This window comes from Gorilla gorilla, chromosome 5 (assembly GCF_029281585.2).
Source record: "Gorilla gorilla gorilla isolate KB3781 chromosome 5, NHGRI_mGorGor1-v2.1_pri, whole genome shotgun sequence".
In the NCBI taxonomy this organism is placed as follows: Eukaryota; Metazoa; Chordata; class Mammalia; order Primates; family Hominidae; genus Gorilla; species Gorilla gorilla.
Window position 1 is genome coordinate 147,048,134 of NC_073229.2, and position 17,919 is coordinate 147,066,052.

Consider the following 17,919-nt stretch of genomic DNA (forward strand, 5'->3'; position numbering starts at 1 on the left):
GGTAAGTCTGTCGCCCTGAACGCCACAAGTGGAAAATTCTACACTTGACCTCATGTGATGGCTCACAGTCAAAAGGCAGTCAAAACTTTGTTTCATGTAATTAAAACATAAGGAAATTTTGTGTTTAGAGAAAATCCGAAATCTGAAAAACTGATCCCAAGCATTTTGGATAGAGATAGTCCACCTGTAAGTAACTTCTGCAGTGAGCTGCCGTCAGCTGAACAGGAGCTGATAAACTCTTTCACACAGAACTGCCAATAGATAACACTTGTTATCCTTTCCAGACCTATATGCTTTATTGTGGAATGACAACATTACACACACATATAATATATATGTATATACTATATATTATATATAATATGACATATGTATAAATATATGTAACATTATATATACATATATGTATATTTTATACATATATAATACATAAAATATATATAAAACACATTATATATATATACACACACACATATATATAATGTAATACATTATCCAAAATGCATGGGACCAAAAGTGTTTGAGATTTTGGATTATTTTGGATTTCAGAATATTTACATGTATGTAGTGAGATATTTTAGGAATGAGACCCAAAGTCTAAACATGAAATTCATTTATGTTTCATATACACCTTATACACATAGCTTGAAGGTAAGTTTGTAGAATATTTTAAATAATTTTGTCCATGAAACAAAGTTTTGACTGCATTTTGACTGCAACCTATCATGTGAAGTCAAGTGTGGAAGTGGAATTTTTCACTTGTTATATCATGTCAGTCCTCAACAAGTTTTAGATTTTGGAGCATTTTGGATTTTGGATTTTCAGATTAGGGATGCTCAACCTCGATATTATGTTGTTTGGATTGGAGATAGGAAAGCTCTGGGAGGAAAGAAGTCATTTAGTATTTGGGTGGGGGACATGCTTTCCATTCTGACTGAGCACCACAGAACCACTCCCCAAAACTGGTCGTCTATGACCATATTTTGGCAAATCCCTTTGCAAGGGGTTTCCTTCAGACATGGGTAACATAAATGGGTGTAGTGGTGAGGATGCACCACTGGATTTGGCTCTTGCAGGTGCTTTGTCAGGACTCATGTATGACTGGCATTAACAGATTTTGAACATGCACAATTGGCTACTCCAGATGCCCTGGCCTGCTGGACAGACAATGAAATACTTCAAGCCATCAAGTTAATAAAAGCGTCTGATAGTAAATTACATCTACTCCTCTAGATTAGATTTCTACAGATGAGTGTATCTGTTTGCATTGAAGGCACTTATGCATGCATTCAGATCATTATGCTCACAACGCTAAGAGAAACATTTTCACAATTTTTGATATATACATCTAGTAGCCAAAGTATACATATAAAAACATTATGTTAGCATAATATATTTATATGGCAAGACGGAACATTTTTAAATATCATAATTAGAGTTCAGGATAGGTCCTCCTGTCTCTTCCATAATCCCTATCCTAAAAATTCTTGAATGAAAATGATCATCTTCAGAAAATTTCTTATAGTCTTTCCTCAGGAAATAATTTATTTATTAATAATATGGCAGAGAGTGGCTCAGAAAAAGAAAAAAATATAACCTATAGATTATATTTTTAAAATTCCTAGAAGCTAAAGAGAATTAGAAAATGAAACCCAAGGGATCAATAAATCTTCCAGAATGTTGCTGGATTGTGCAGAGGTTGCACTGGCTATCTCTTTGTGAAGGGTACTTCTCATTTACAGTTTACCCATGCACTTTGCAAATGCAAAGCACAGCCCAGAATATCCTCATTTAAATGAAGGACACAATTAATAGTCCATCTGCTGGGCTAAGGAGAGAATAGTGTGATAGCGAAGCTGAGCTAATTCTTTGATGCTGGGTTAGAAGTCTTGGTCCTTAACCTCATTTCAAATAAAGAGATCAGAAGTCTCTACAAATAAAAAGAACAAGAGAGCCCTGGTTATATTAGGGGAAGAAAAGATGAGGAATCTGAATGTTTGAGTCCAGACTCTGCCATTTACTCCTTTTATGACTAAGCTTAAAACCAATCTCAATACCAGCTTTTCCATCTGTAAAATTAGCATAACGTTGCTTTACTGAGATAAGACATGGAGATGCAGCAAAAAAATAAAAAGCCTGTAAAAACAACTATGATTATGATTGATACAGAAATGTCAAGCACATGCTATGCTTTGTGCCTTAGGACAGTCCTATGAAGCAGGCTGGGAGAAAAGCCTTGGAAAAATTTGCTAAATTCTTCCTTCATTTGAGAATGAATGGGCTTGAGAAACTGTTTTTAAGGAAACATGTACAGCAAAGCTGGGGTTATTCCATAAGCTTCAATACGGGAGGGTGGGGGGGAAAGAAAGGATGAGGCATTCTTCAGCCCTTCCAACTTGCTCTGCATCTTGTTTGCTAATTTGTCTTTATTAGAAAATAGAAGATGTCTGCCACTCAGTGCTTCAAACGAGAATGGAAAAGTACAACTGGGTGTCATCAGTGTCAGTCATGTTGGGTGTAAATGAGGCAATCTAGCAGGGAGGAGAAGCAGAGGAAATAACTTGATTATGGATAGTTGTGGGTTAGGGATGGCTGTTTCCCTGATGCTCTACCTTTAAAAGAGGTCCAGGAGAGAGGCTACACCAGCAGAGGGCTGAGGAACAGTGTGCATAATTCTAGTTATTACTTAATGTTATCTTGAGTGGAAAATAAAGGAATATTGTTACAAAACTCTTCATAGTACTATCTGTTTCTGGGGGTGCTGAAACTCTTGTTCCTGATGCATAGATGCATCACTTTGGGACTTGTTAAAAAAGAGTGGTTTTCCCTAACATTTGTCAGAAATTCCCCTAAAACATTATTTCTTGCATATTGCAAGTGACATCTTTGATTGCTCATGCTCCTCTCTCTTTTCCTTAACTTTTATTCACAAATTGCTACTTGTCTGCATTCCCCTTTTCTATCAGCATGGCCACAGCCATGAACTCTGATGGCTACCAGTGTTGGTTATTGTTTGCATTCTCTTTCTCGATCTCTCTCTCCTACCTCTCCATTCGATTCCATCCTATAAATCATAGCCTAATATTCCTGAAGCACGTCTAAGAACATTTCATAGCTCCCCAGTACTTACCAAACTGGATACACACTCTTCAATCCTCATTCACTGCCTTCTCTAGTTTAATCCCAACGTTTTTTTTTTCTTTGAGACGGAGTCTCACTCTGTCGCCCAGGCTGGAGTGCAGCAGCGCAATCTCGGCTCACTGCAAGCTCCACCTCCCGGGTTCACGCCATTCTCCCGCTTCAGCCTGCCGAGTAGCTGGGACTACAGGCGCCCGCCACCATGCCCGGCTAATTTTTTGTATTTTTAGTAGAGACGGGGTTTCACCGTGTTAGCCAGGATGGTCTCGATCTCATGACCTCGTGATCTGCCCGCCTCGGCCTCCTAAAATGCTCGGAAGTTTTAATTCCCCACTGCTCTCACGCATTTGCCAGTCTTGCTGAAATACTCGCACTGGCCAAACATACGTTGTGTTCCTCCACTCAGGCCTTGATCTTCCCATTAAGATCTCTACCAGTAATGTTTCTCATCTTTCTCCTAACAGGAGCAGGTCAGGTGCCAGATCTTTTTGAATGTGCAGTTCATAAAGAGAGGAAGGAACTTGGGTTGTCTGAATATCTGCTTCCAGGGCAAAGTGAGGAAGGGAGGAAGAAACCTTGACTGCAGAGAAGGAAACCAGGCAGCTCTGGCACATTACCGTCACAACAGTGTCTATTCTACTTATGAGAGTATTGAACCTGATGCCAATACTTCATCCCATTGTATCTCCCACTAGTTGCTTGTATCTATTCTGATGCCTTTCATCTACAATGGGCTAATTCATGGTTCTCTCTCCTTTTCTTTTTTTTTTTTTTTTGAGACAGACTCTTGCTCTGTCATTCAGACCGGAGGGCAGTGGCTTGATCGCAGCTCACTGCAACCTCTGCCTTCCGGGTTCAAGCGATTCTCCTGCCTCAGCCTCCTGAGTAGCTGGGACTACAGACATGCGCCTCCATGCCCGGCTAATTTTTTTGTATTTTTAGTAGAGATGGGGTTTCACTGTGTTGGCCAGGCTGGTCTTGAACTCCTGACCTCAGGTGATCGACTTGCCTCGGCCTCCCAAAGTGCTGGGATTACAGATGTGAGGAACTGCCCCCAGCCTCTCACTTCTTTTCTTATCTATTTATCTATCTATCTATTTATTTATTTATTTATTTATTTATTTATTTAGAGACAGACTCTTGCTCTGTCACCCAGGCTAGAGTGCAGTGTGTGATCATGGCTCATTGCAGCCTCAACCTCCCTGGGCTCAAGCGATCCTCCCACCTCAGCCTTCAAAGTAGCTGGGACTACAGGCATGCACCACTGTACCTTGCTAATTTCTTGTTTATTTTTTGTAGAAACCAAGTCTCACTGTGTTGCCCTGGTTGGTCTGGAACTCTTGAACTGAAGTGATGCACCCACCTCTGCCTCCCAAAGTGCCAGGATTACCAGCATGTGCCACTGCCCGGCCTGTAACTTTACTTTAAAAATAGGCTTCTTTGGTGTACAGTTCTATGAATTTTAACATATATATAGACAGATGCATATAATCACACCACAATCCGAATATAAAGAAGTTTCATCACCCCTCAAATGCCTTCATGGTATCCCTATAACATCACACCCTCACTTTATCCATAACCTCTGGGAAGCTAATTTATTTTCTGTAACTATAGTTTAAAAAAAATTAAATATTTTAAATAATTTATTTTATTTTAAGTTACAGGATACATGTGCAGGATGTGCAGGCATCTTACACAGGTAAACGTGTGCCATGGTGGTTTGCTGCACCTATCAACCAGTCACCTAGGTATTAAGCCCAGCATGCATTAGCTATTTATCCTGATGCTCTCTCTCCCCTGCCGCCCCCTCCACAGACCCCAGTGAGTGTTGTTCCCCTCCCTGTGTCCATGTGTTCTCACTGTATTTTCTGTAACTATAGTTTTATCCCTTAAAAATATTTAATACAATTTGAGAATATCACATAAATGGAATCAGATAAATACATAGATAGACTAAATAGAATGTTACCTTTTGAGTATGGCTTTCTTTACTAAGCATAAGGCTTTTGACAAAATAGACATTTTATTTATTTATTTAGAGATGAGTCTTGCTCTGTCCCCCAGGCTGGAGTGCAGTGGTGCCATCTCGGCTCACTGCATCCTCCATCTCCCAGGTTCAAGCATTTCTTGTACCTCAGCCTCCCAAGTAGCTGGAGTTACAGGTGAGTGCTATCATGCCTAGCTAATTTTTGTATTTTTAGTAGAGACGGGGTTTTGCCATGTTGGCCAGGCTGGTCTTGAATTCCTGGCTTCGAGTGATCCAACTGCCTCAGCCTCCCAAACTGCTGGGATTACAGGCATGAGTCACCGCGCCTGGTAACATTTTTTATTTTAATGAATTCCAATTTATCAAGTTTTTTCTTTCATGGATCATGTTTTTGGTGTCATGTCTAAGAATTCGTTGTCTAACTACAGTTTATGAAGATTTTCTCGTATGTTTTTTTCTAAAAAGTTTTATAGTTTTATATTTTACATTTTGAAGGTAAGATGTGAGGTTTAGGTCAACATTTTATTTTTTACTGCACTTTTATCAGTGATTAGCACTGAAAAGTAGAAATGACTCAAAAGTCCGCCAGCAGGTAACTAGCATTGCAGTATATCCATTCAACTGAATACCACTCAGTAATAAAAAGAATAAACTATTGATACAAGCAGCAGAATAGATGAATCTCAGAATAATTGTACTGAGTGAAAGAACCAGATACAAATGAATATATGCAGTATGATTCCATCCTGTTAAATTCTAGAAACAACAAACAAATCCATAGTAACAGAACATAGATTAGTGGTTGCCTGGGGCTAGATAGGGCAGAAGTGAGAATCAACAAGGGGAACAAGGAAATTTTTGGGGTTGATGGCCGGGTTCACTATCTTAATGGTGGTGATCAATTCTTAGGTATATAAATATGTCAATACCTATCAAATTGTATACAGGTATGTGGCGCTTATTATATGGCAATTATATCTCAATAAAGCTGTTATAATGTTTTTATTATAACTGCTCATATAGTTATATATGAGCAGTATTTCACCACAGCTCATCTTAAAGATATTTTATAATTTATCCTCTATTTTTACAGCAAAATGGTCACATTTCTGTCAGTTGATAATAATTTTTTTTTGTTTGTTTGCTTTGTTTTGTAGAGTTGGGGTTTTGCCATGTTGGCCAGGCTGGTCTCAAACTCCCGGCTTCAAGTGATCCACCTGGCTTAGCCTCTCAAAATGCTGGGATTACAGATGTGAGCCACCATGCCTGGGAGATAATAAATTCTTGAAAGATTGCCAATATTTTACCAACTTACACATTAAATTAATCTTCCCATTTTCTTTGTCCAATTAAGTTTTAGAGCAAAATAATGAAAATATTTATAGACCCAAATTGTAAACACATTTCAGTTTTGAAGAACAATATAAAGTAAATATAATATGGAATTACAATTAGAACACAAAGTTTGCACTGATACTTTTAAAACTTCTGTGGGGAAATAAGTTTTTCAAGTTAAGAACACAATGTATTAAATTAGAAGGTATTTCCCTTCACTAATGAAAATTTTTGTTTTTAATTATCTGTTGTTTTCTTTCAAATTTTGGGTTTAATGGTGACCAATCAATATTGCTTAAAGTTACAACATAGACAAACAATTCAAATATCTTAGCAAATTGTAGTTCTGGTTATTCTCATATCATAATATGTAATTTAGAGGGTGATGACTCGAGATTTAAAAAATTAAATAACATGGCCATACAATTTTCTCTAAAATGTTCCCTTCAGATTTTAGGTCAACATTTTATTTGTTTTTTCCTTCTGCATATTGATGTCAATCGTTCCATCACTATTTGCACTATTTGTTGAAAAGATATGCTCCCTCCATTGAATTGCTTTTGCACTTTTGTCAAAAATCTATGGGCCAAATCTATTTGGGTCAATTTCTGGGTTCTCTATTCTGTTCCACTGATCTTTGTCTACACATCTGCTAATATCATGCTCTCTTGATTACTCTAAAGTCTTAAAATATAGGAGAGTGATTTCTCCAAATTTATTCCTTTTTTCAAAATTATTTTAGCTATTCTAGTTACTTTGTCTTTCCATATAAATTTTAGAATTAACTCTTCTATAGCTACAAAAAATCATGCTGGAATTTTTATTGACATTGTATTAAATCTATAGATCAATTTGGGGATAATTGACATCTCTACTATGTTGTGTCTTCAGACCTTTATCATTGTATGTCTCTCCATTTAGTTAGATTTTCTTTAATGTCTTTCATTAGCATTCTGTAGTTTTCAGCATACAGATCTAGAAAATGTTCTGTTAGATGTATACTCATTTCACTTTTGAGGAACCTATTATACATGGTAGCGCTTTTAAAATCAGCTTACAAATATATGTTGCTAAAATATAGAAATACCATGGAAATTTGTGTCTTCACTTAGTTTCTTGTGATTATGTTAAACTCACTTTTAAGTTCTAGGAGTATTTTTGCAGGACTGTTTCATTTTCCCCCAGATTGGCCTTTGAAGTCTTGACCTTTCTTTCAGCCCTTTCTTAAATACAATTCCTTCTCTGAGGCCTTTCTAGTTCCCTTTACCAGATGTGATTTCTTCATCCATTAAATATACAAATCATTTTGTCCCTACATATCACTTGTCTTTTTTTCTCTATATTATGGTGAACTGAATACTTCACTCATTCCTCAGTACAGTATGGGATTATCATAGTGTTAAATACTTTAAATCACAATTCTGTCTTTTCTCACCCTGGAATATTGGGCAAATCCTTAAATCTTTTTGGCGTTCAGTTTTCTTTTCATTTGTAATCAGTGAAAGAATAATTATTTTGTAGATTTATTGTGAGAATAATGCATGTTAGGTGCTCACTAAATATTAGGGTTTTTTTCCCCTTTAGAGTTATACATTCTTGAGAACTTATTGCTACATACTTGCTTGAGTTCTCTGCAGTATCTGGGATGAAGTACAGATATATGTTTAATTGTATCCACAGAACTTAGCACAGGACAAGGAACACTATCTATGTTTAGTAAACTCTGGTCTTACAACTCTTTATTGTATCTATAAGAAATTTTAATATTATGTGATTGTGAGGATCATTAGGAAATTAGCCAACTTGTAGCATTAATATAAGCAAAACATGCAGAGAAACTAAATTATACCAGATTCTCTAGGCAGCTATTAAACTAAATTGAGGTCATTATTAGCTGAGTAAGGGAAATGGTTAGAGGAGGGCAAGAAAATGGTACCCTTTAGTGAGCTACCAGAAGAGCAGATTTTACAGCAACTGAAGAATGGATGATGTTATGGTTTGAATGTGTGCCCTAGAATTCATATGTTGGAAACTTAATTTCCAATGCAACAGTATTGGGAGGTGGGGCTTAATGGAAGTTGTTTAGGTCACAAGGGTTCTGCGCTCATGAACAGATTAATGCTGTTATAAAAAGGGCTTGTGGGAGTGGTGTCCCTCTTTTGTACTCTTGCCCTTCCACCTTCCACCATTTTGATAATACAGGAAGAAGGCCCTCACCAGATGTTGGCACTTTGATCTCAAATTTTCCAGCCTCCAGAAGTGTGAACCAATACATTTCTGATCATGATAAATTAACTAACCTTAGGAATTTTTTTATAGCAGCACAAAATGGACTAAGACAAATGAGGGTATGAGGAGGACTACCAGTTTAAAAGAGATTACTTTGGGATTTCAGGTAGCAAGGCAAGCAGGGGAGCATTATGCTCTTTGTATTAGAGAAGAGGAAGAGTAGTATCTTCACCATCACTGGTGACCGGGAAGTTTACTGGCAGGGTTAGAATTCTTGTTGCTATCACAGTGCCACTAGGCTATCTGACTGAGTCTAGAAGCATCTGTTTGTGCTCTACATAACAAATAGAAACGACTTTAGCTTTCAGAAACTTGAAGTTAACTGGGATCTTAGTCAGTTGGGGCTGCTATAACAAAAATGCCATGGACTAGGTGGCTTAAACAGCAAACTTTTATTTCTTAACAGTTCCACAGGCTGGGAAGTCCAAGATTAAGGAGCTAGCAGATCTAGTGTCTGGTGACAGCCCACTCCTTAGCTTGTAGACAGCTGCCTTCTCTCTACATCCTTATATGACTGAGAGCTCTTTTCTTTTAAGGACACTAAACACATTCATAAGGGCTTTACTCTCATGACCTAATCACCTCCCAGAGGCCTTACCTCCAAATACCATCATATGGGGGATCACATTTCAACATACAGATTTTGGGGGAACACAAACATTCAGTTCATAGCACTAAGAAAGCACAATCATTTGCAGAAATTGCTGACATCTAAATATTAGCTGGGTCAGTCTGTGGACCAAGAAAGAGAAGGAAAATATCTGTGGGATCTTAGCATTAGAGACTATGATGCATCTGTTAATGTGTGTGTGTGTCATTTAGAGCATATAAATGAAGCTTGTTCTCATGTGGCAGTCTAAGAGCAGGTGGTGTTCCTGAGGAAGTCCAGCAGGGTGCACTAAGAGGCTAGGGGAAGAGAACACACTGGGAAATTGTGCAACCTCATAGCATAATATTAAGTTTATCATGACCTTCAATGCAGAATTACCTAGGTGAGGGTGGAAGGGTATTGCAACAGAAAAAGATAAAAGGTAGCAGTCAAACATCACAAAGTATTTCTGGAATACTATTTAAAAATACCACTTAAGCATTTAATCTTTGTATCTAGATTAAAAAGTTGTCCTGCAAATATTCACATGCTTTGCCACTAAAACAAGCTATAGAAATTTTATTTAATAATTTTATTCTTTACAATATGAGCCTGGTGCATACTAGGTAAGATGTTTTTCATAGCTCTTGGAAATAGTTATGCCTTTATCATGTGTATGAAAGAAGATAGGGATAGTAGATGCTATGGTTTGAATGTTCCCTCCAAAGCTTGTTAAATTTAATTGTCATTGTGATAGAATTAAGAGAGGCAACTGTTAACAGGTGGTTAGGTCACAAGTCTCTGTCCTCCTCATAAATTGATTAATGTAATAATCACAGGAGCACATTATTATTGTGGGAATGGGTTACTTATTGTGACAGTAGACTTGTGAGGCAACTGTTAATAGCTGATTAGGTCAAAGGTTTCTGTGCTCCTCATAAATTTATTAATGTCATAATCACAGGAGCACATTATTATTGAGAGTAGACTTGTTATAAAACTGAGGTTTCACCCCTCTTGCTGTCTCTCTCATGTTCTCTGGCTCTTCTGCCTTCTGCCATGGGATGACACAGCAGGAAGGCCCTCATCAGATGCAGGCACCTCAACTTAGGCTTCTCAGCCACCAGAACTGTAAGAAATAAATATCTGTTCTTTGTAAATTGCCCAGTTTCATGTACCATGCTATACCAGCAGAAAATGGACTAAGACACAAAATTGGTACCATGAAGTGGGGCCATTGCTATTAAAAATGTTGAAGTGACTTTGAAAGTAAGTAATGGATAGATGCTAGAAGAATTTTGAGGAGCAGGCTAGAAAAAGCCTAGATTGCTATAAAAAGAGCAGTAAGAGTGATTCTGGTGAGAGTTGAGAATAAATGTAAAGAAACCTGGAACTTCTTAGATATTACTTAATTGATCATGATTAGAATGTTGGTAGAAACATGAATGGTAAAGGCCATTCTGATGAGCTCTCAATGGAAATGAGGAACAAAATATTGTAAACTGACATAAAAGTTATTTTTGTGACACAGTTGTAAGGAACTTAGTAGAATTGTGTCCATGTCCTAGGACTCTATGGAAGACAAATTTAAGAGTACTGAATTAGAATGTGTGGCAGAAGAAATTTCTAAGCAAAACATTGAAGGAGCTGCATGGCTACTTTTAACTGCATACAGTACGATGTGAGAGGAGAGATATTAGAGACAGAATTTATAATAAAAGGGAAGCAGAGCAGAAAAATTTGAAAAATTTGGAGCTTAGCCATTGTATTAGTCAGGGTACTCTGGAGGGACAGAACTAATAGCATAGAGGTATATGTAAAGGGGAGTTTATCAAGGAGTATTGACTCACATGATCACAATGGGAGGTCCCACAATAGGCCATCTGGAATCTAAGGAGCAAGGAAGCCAGTCCAGTCCCAAAGCTGATAAATTTGGAGTCTGATGTTTGAGGGCAGAAGCATGGGAGAAAGATGTAGGCTGTGAGGCTAAGCCAGTTTAGTCTTTTAACATTCTTCTGCCTGCTTTTATTCTGGCTGGGTTGGCAGCTGAATAGATTGTATCCACCCGGATTGAGGGTGGGCCTGCCTTTCCCATTCCACTGACTCAAATGTAAATCTTTTTTGGCAACACCATCACAGACACACCCAGGAAGGCCAAATCCTTCAATCCAACCAAGTTGACGCTCAGTATTAACTATCACAGCCATGTAAACAGTGAAAAGGATTTTTACATTTGCTTTAGAAGAGCAAACCAAGGGTCTAGCCAAGCAACTATTTGCTAAATTGGTATTGATAGAGGAGAGCCAGGGGCTAGTTTTCAAGACAGTGGGAGAATGACCCAGAAGGCATTTCAGAGATCCTCCAGGCAAGCTGTGACCTTGAGGGCAAAGTTTCCAGAGAGGCACCCAAGGGAGCTCAGGATTTGCTGCCCAGGGTTATCCCAAACTTTGGTGTCTAAATTCTGGGGCAGCACACCTTAGCTGCCCCATTTTTTTTTTGGCTCAAGTGGGCCCAGTACAGCTCAATCAACCACTCTGGAAGTTACAAGACATAAACCTTGACAATGTCTATGTGGTACTAATTCTGCAGACAGGTGGAATACAAGAGCTGTAACTTTTTCCACTTAGATTTCAAAGGATGTCGTAGACAGCCTGGGCACAGGCAGAAATGTCTCAGGGGTGGAGCCACCACAGCCAGCCACCACCAAGGCAATGCCCAGCAGAACTGTGGGGTTGGGGTCACTGCAGAGTCCCCACTTGGGCAACACTTACTGGGAGCTATGGCAGCTGTCAAGACCCCAGGACTGTAGAGCTACCAGCATGCCAACTCTAGCTGGGGAAAGCCATAGGCATGAGACTTTAATCCATGAGAGCTTCTGGGTAGACTGAGCCTAGCAAAACCTCATGGTGGGGCTGCCTGGGGCCTTGGGGGCCCAACCCCAGCCCAGGGTGCCCAGAATAGGGGACATGGAATCAAATAAGATTATTCTTCAGATTTACAACTTAATGTTTTCCTTGTGGGATTTTGGACTTACTTGTTATAGCTACCCTTTTTTCTTGCCTACTTCACCCTTTTGGAATGAGAATGGTTATCCTATGTCTTGGCTATTTTGGAAGCACGTAACTTGTTAATTTCACAGGCTTACAGCTGGAGAGAAATTTGTTTAAAGATGAATCATGCCTTGAGTATCACTCACATTTGATTCAGATGAGACGCTGGACTTTGGACTTTTGAGTTGGTGCTGAAATGAGTAAGACTTTTGGGGCTATTGGCATAAAATTAATGTATTTTGTATATGAAAAGGACATAAGTTGTGAGGTGCCAGGGATGGAATTCTATGATTTGAATGTTCCCTCTAAAATTTATGTTGAAATGTAATTGCTATTATAGCAGTATTATAAAGCAGGACCATTAATAACTGATTATGCCATGAGGGTTCCACCCTCATGAAAGGATTAATGTCATTATCTCAGGAGTGGGTTAGTTATTGCAAGACTGGGCTTTTTATGTAAGTGAGTTCAGCTCCCTCTTGCTCTCTCTCTCATCCTCTCATTCCTTTCTGCCATGGTATGACATAACAAGAAAGCCTTAGCAGATGGGGGACCCCTGACTTTGGACTTCCAGCCTCTAGAACTCTAAGAAATAAATGTATTTTTTTGATAAATTATATCTAGACATTATTCAGTTATATCAGTGCTTGAGAGGGAGTGAGGTCAATCTGAATTCAGTCTTTTTTCACAGCTTTAGTTCACCAAGAAACGGGAAGAAAAATCGGAGGGGAGCAGTTGACACCACTCATTAAATATGCCATTCTTTTCTCACTGAGGTGAAATGTGAGCTTCATCATATGCCGAATGATTACATATCCCCAAGTCTGTTTTTAGATATGAATTTATTTTGTTGATTTATTTGCCTAGTTCTCTTCCAACACTATGTTATTTTAATGTTTTGATATTTATTTTTATTTAATAAACATTTACTTAAGACTACATGCTGAACATTATTTTTAGTGATTTATAACTTTGAAATCATTTCATCTTCAAATAAACTTATGAAGTGGGTCCCATTGATTGAATCCATTTTACAGATTAGGAAACCGAAGCACTGGAAGGAGTGACATAAATTCTAGACCCCCCAACCTATGTTCAGTAAAAACGCCAGTGCCCTCCTAAGAGTCCCAGGAATTCCAAAGTACTTGTTTTCTCATGGTAACTGATCCAATTTTTTTTCCCCTAGGAGTTATTAACATCAATTGAGTCTCACTACACAGAACTGTTTTGTGCTGTCTGCCTTGTACTTCCCAAGCTAAGAAAAATCACCATTTCTCTTGTTCCTAAAACACTCCTTTTCCCACGAGGTTTTTTTTTTTTACTGAAGGTTTGACAATTGGACAACTGTTATTACATCTCAGGAATTAAAAGTCCTTTAGTTCACTATCAGGGATATGTCACTGGCTAGTATTTCTCATTTCCAGTATCTAGATACCTAATGAATCTATCTATCACCTATCTGTATGTAGTTTTTTTCTCTTCTTCCTCCTCCTTCCCCTCCCCCTCCTCTTCCTCCCCTCCCCTTCTTCCTCCCCCTCCCTTTCCTTTTCCCTCTCTCCCTCAATCCTCCTCCTCCTTCTTCTCCTTCTCCTCCTCCTCCTCTTTCTCCTTCTTTTTCTTCCCTGTTCCCCCACCACGCTCTTTCCCCTTTTATTTTGTATTCCCTTGCCTCAAAATCATATACATAAAAGATGAGCTTTTATATCCAAACTTGCTAAAAGAATGAAATGGGCATGTCCTCTGGATTGAATTTATTCCAACTCACTTAGGGACAGAAACAGCTGCAGGAAATGGTAGACTTAAATAGTAATTTACCCCTTCCTTCTCATCATCATTAAAATATTGCTTGTGAATTTATAGTTGTGTTTATAGTCCCAGCTATTCAGGCAGCTTAGGTGAGAGGACTGCTTGAGGCTAAGAGTTTGAAGCTGCAGTTAATAGCCTGTACCTGTTAATAGCCACTGCTCTATAGCCCTGAGCAACATAGGGAGACCCTGTCTAATAATATTAATATTTGTGTTTAGTAAACATAAACTCATAGACTGTTAGAACTGGCAGTCTAAGTCTTCTTTTATAGACCAGTGATTCTGAAACTTGGTTGTGCATTAGAATCTCCTGGGACCTTTACAAAATACTGATGTCTGGGAACAGTGCTTGCTATTCTGATTAAATTAGTTTGGAGTGTTGTCTGGCCATCAGGAATTTTTGTGAAGCTCCAAGGTGATTCTAAGGTACAGTCAAGTTGAGAATGACTGTTATTGATCCAGAGAAAGAAATCTACACAAGATCAACACAATTGGGAACAGAGCTAGAGTTAAATTCAGCATGGTATTTAAGTCCAAGTTTTATCATTTACTGTTATCTTGGGTAAGTTTCTTTCTTTTTTTCTTTCTTTTTTTTTTTCTGGAGATGGAGTCTTGCTCTATCACCCAGCCTGGAGTGCAGTGGCGCGATCTCAGCTCACTACAACCTCCGCCTCCCGGGTTCAAGCAATTCTCCTGCCTCAGCCTCCAGAGTAGCTGGGATTACAGGCACCTGCCAACATGCCAGGCCAATTTTTGTACTTTTGATAGAGATGGGGTTTCACCATGTTGGTCAGGTTGGTCTCTAACTCCTGACCTCAGGTGATCTGCCTGCCTCAGCCTCCCAAAGTGCTGGGATTACAGGCGTGAGCCACTGCGCCCGGCTACCTTGGGTAAGTTTCTTTATGGTTCTCCGAGTCACTCTGCACACCACTTGTACTCTGTCTGGGTTTGAAGTTGGACAGGGTGAGAGCTGGCATGGTAGAGAACAAGGACATATGTGCATGCACACGGCAGTGCTACTGCTTTTTTAGGAGTCACTCCTGGCATATTTACAATAATTATTTACTTTCAATTAAAATAATAAAAACAAGGGCTCTTTTAGCCAGGTCGATAAAGGAAAGAGAAGGTTAAGGAAAGGATAATAGAGAACAGCTGTTTTCAATGTATTGCAAAGCCCCTTGTATTGAATTACCCTGTGTAATGAATTACCACAAACTTAGCGGCATAAAAGAATACCCATATTAGCTCACAGTTTTGTAGGTCAGAAGTCTGGCATGGCGTGGCTGGGTTCTCTGCTCAGGGTTTCATGAGGCTGAAACCCAGATGTTGGCCACATGAGGTTCTTTTCAAAAGGCTCTGAGGAAAAATCCTCTTCCAAGCTCATTCTTATCATTGGCAAAAATTCATTCCTTTTGGCTCTAAAACTGAGATCCGTTTCCTGGCTGGCTGGGAGCTGGGAGCTTCTCTGAACTCCTACTGATCACTTGCATTCCTTGCTAAGCTATCCCCTCCATCTTCAAGCCAGGGATGTGTGTCGATCAAATCTTTGTTATGCTCTGAATCTTTGACTTCCTCCTCTGCCATTTGCTAGAGATTTGTTTTTAAAGAGCTCATGTGACTAGGTCATGTCCATCAGATAATCTCCTTATGTTAAGGTTGACTGATTTGGAATCTTGACTCTCTTTGCAAAACTCTAGGTACAGCAGTTCCTAGATTAGCGTTGGACTGAATAACTCAGAGAAGGTATATGTACACAAGGCACCAGGAATCTTGGGGCCATCTTAAAATTCTGCCTACCACATTCTATTCAAGATTCATACATGGTTTAGAAGCTTCTTATTTCCTATACCATCCTCAATTCTGAGAGTAGTGTTTTTTGTTGTTGTTGTTGTTTTTGTTTTGTTTTGTTTTGTTTTTGTATTTTTAGTAGAGACGGGGTTTCGCCATGTTGGTCAGGCTAGTCTGGAACTCCTGACCTCCTGATCTGCCCGCCTAGGCCTCCCAAAGTGCTGGGATTACAGGCGTGAGCCACCGCGCCCAGCCTGAGAGTAGTATTGAAGTATTATCGAAAGGCTTTCGTGATACACTGGCTAAAGAGCAAATTTGTTTAATAAAATAAACCAATCAAACAGCCAATCAACTTAATCCCTGAAATATAGAAAGTAATCAACCTTCATTCCCCACAAGTGTTAAAGTGAGGAACTATTTTCTCTTCACCAAAAATTTTTTCATGAGCAAGAGTAGGAAGAACATTCTGGGGCAGAAACAGTACAAAAACGGGCATACAGAGTGAAAATTTGCCTTGCTTTCCAGAAACTGGAAGTAAAGAGCTTAAGCTATGGAGTAGCTTGGTCAGGTTTATGCTTTAGAAATATCAGCTTCTCATCAGAGGACAGATGGGGGATGGTGGTGGTGGTGAAGCTGCTACATTTTCTGGGATACTCAGGGTTCATTGCCTTGCGCCAGGAAAATTTAGGACATAGACACACACATGAGGAGTTTAGGAGCGGAGGTTAATAAGCAAAAGAAAGAGAAAGAAAAATAGCTCTCTCTCTAGTGAGAGGGAGGGGACTTCCAAGAGGAAAAGGCGAGACAGCAGTGGATGTGCTGGATTTTATAGTCAGGTATAAGGAGGCGGTGTCTGATTTACATAGAGCTCACAGATTGGTTCGATCAGGTACGATGTTTACATATCAAATATCGTATAATTATTAAAATAGTTCTTATCCTTAGATACATATTGGAAACACCCAAAGAGCTTTATAATCTACTCATGCCTGGGTGCCATCTCAGAAATTCATACTTAATTGGCGTGAGGGCCAATGAAAAGATCTCCAGATGCTTCATTTATGCAACCAAGGTAGACCCCCTAGACGTTGTGGGTATGGAGAAGTTCAGGAGTCAACAGAGATCTCCAGAAAGTCTAGTATTTCCTATACCCCTTAGATTTCTTAGATTTCACCAAATATTCGTGTTTTGGATCTAACTAAGTGTAAAAACTAGTAATGAAAAATGAAAATCTCTGTGTGTAGAGATATTGGCAAAGTTATACTAAGAAACAGTATAGTAAAAGATCGTAAACCATAATTCCTCTGCGACAAAGAAATTATGGCTAATTTTTACTATTTGTAAGGCACTTTAAGGGCAATATCTATTTTATCTCATTTTACCTTTACAGTAAAGCTCTGAGGGTGATATTATTAATCCTTATTTTACAAATGATGAAACAGGCACAACTATTAAAATGCAGAGTCATGATTTAAGCCTTGACTGTCAGTCTGTTGAATTTCAAAGCTGATGCTCTTAGCCAAACAGTTGTACTTACTGATAACTTTGAAAAATATAATGCAGCTTCAACAAGTTAAGACATTTGTTTTGTCTCACCTATTAAAGAACAGAAAATATACACAACATATACACTTGTGCATTTAACTTAAGATTTCCATATACACACATGAAAGGATCCAGTAACAGGAAGACCTATGTACCATATTTATTAATATGGCAAGTTAAATGACATCTCTGGAAAGCTAAGTTTAACATAGCTAACCTATGGAATAAGGATTATAAAGGGGATTAGTGTCATGGAGTAGAAATGAACCAGAGGTTAGGAAACTTGAGTCAGTGACCTCTCCCAACCTGCCTCTCCTAACCTAGAAGAGTTCCAGGACCCTGAGTTAGCTACTGTCCTTCTTTGCTTCTGGGTGTCCAAAGTTGTACAAT

General features: G+C 38.8%; 1 long non-coding RNA gene across 1 annotated transcript; it reads left to right on the forward strand.

Moving 5' to 3' along the window:
* The first annotated feature begins 5,971 nt into the window (after nucleotides 1–5,971).
* LOC129534096 (uncharacterized) lies at nucleotides 5,972–13,122 on the forward strand. Its single transcript, XR_008680519.1, has 3 exons — nucleotides 5,972–6,075; nucleotides 12,481–12,591; nucleotides 13,083–13,122. It is a non-coding gene; the product is annotated as an uncharacterized lncRNA (long non-coding RNA).
* Nucleotides 13,123–17,919: the final 4,797 nt, after the last annotated feature.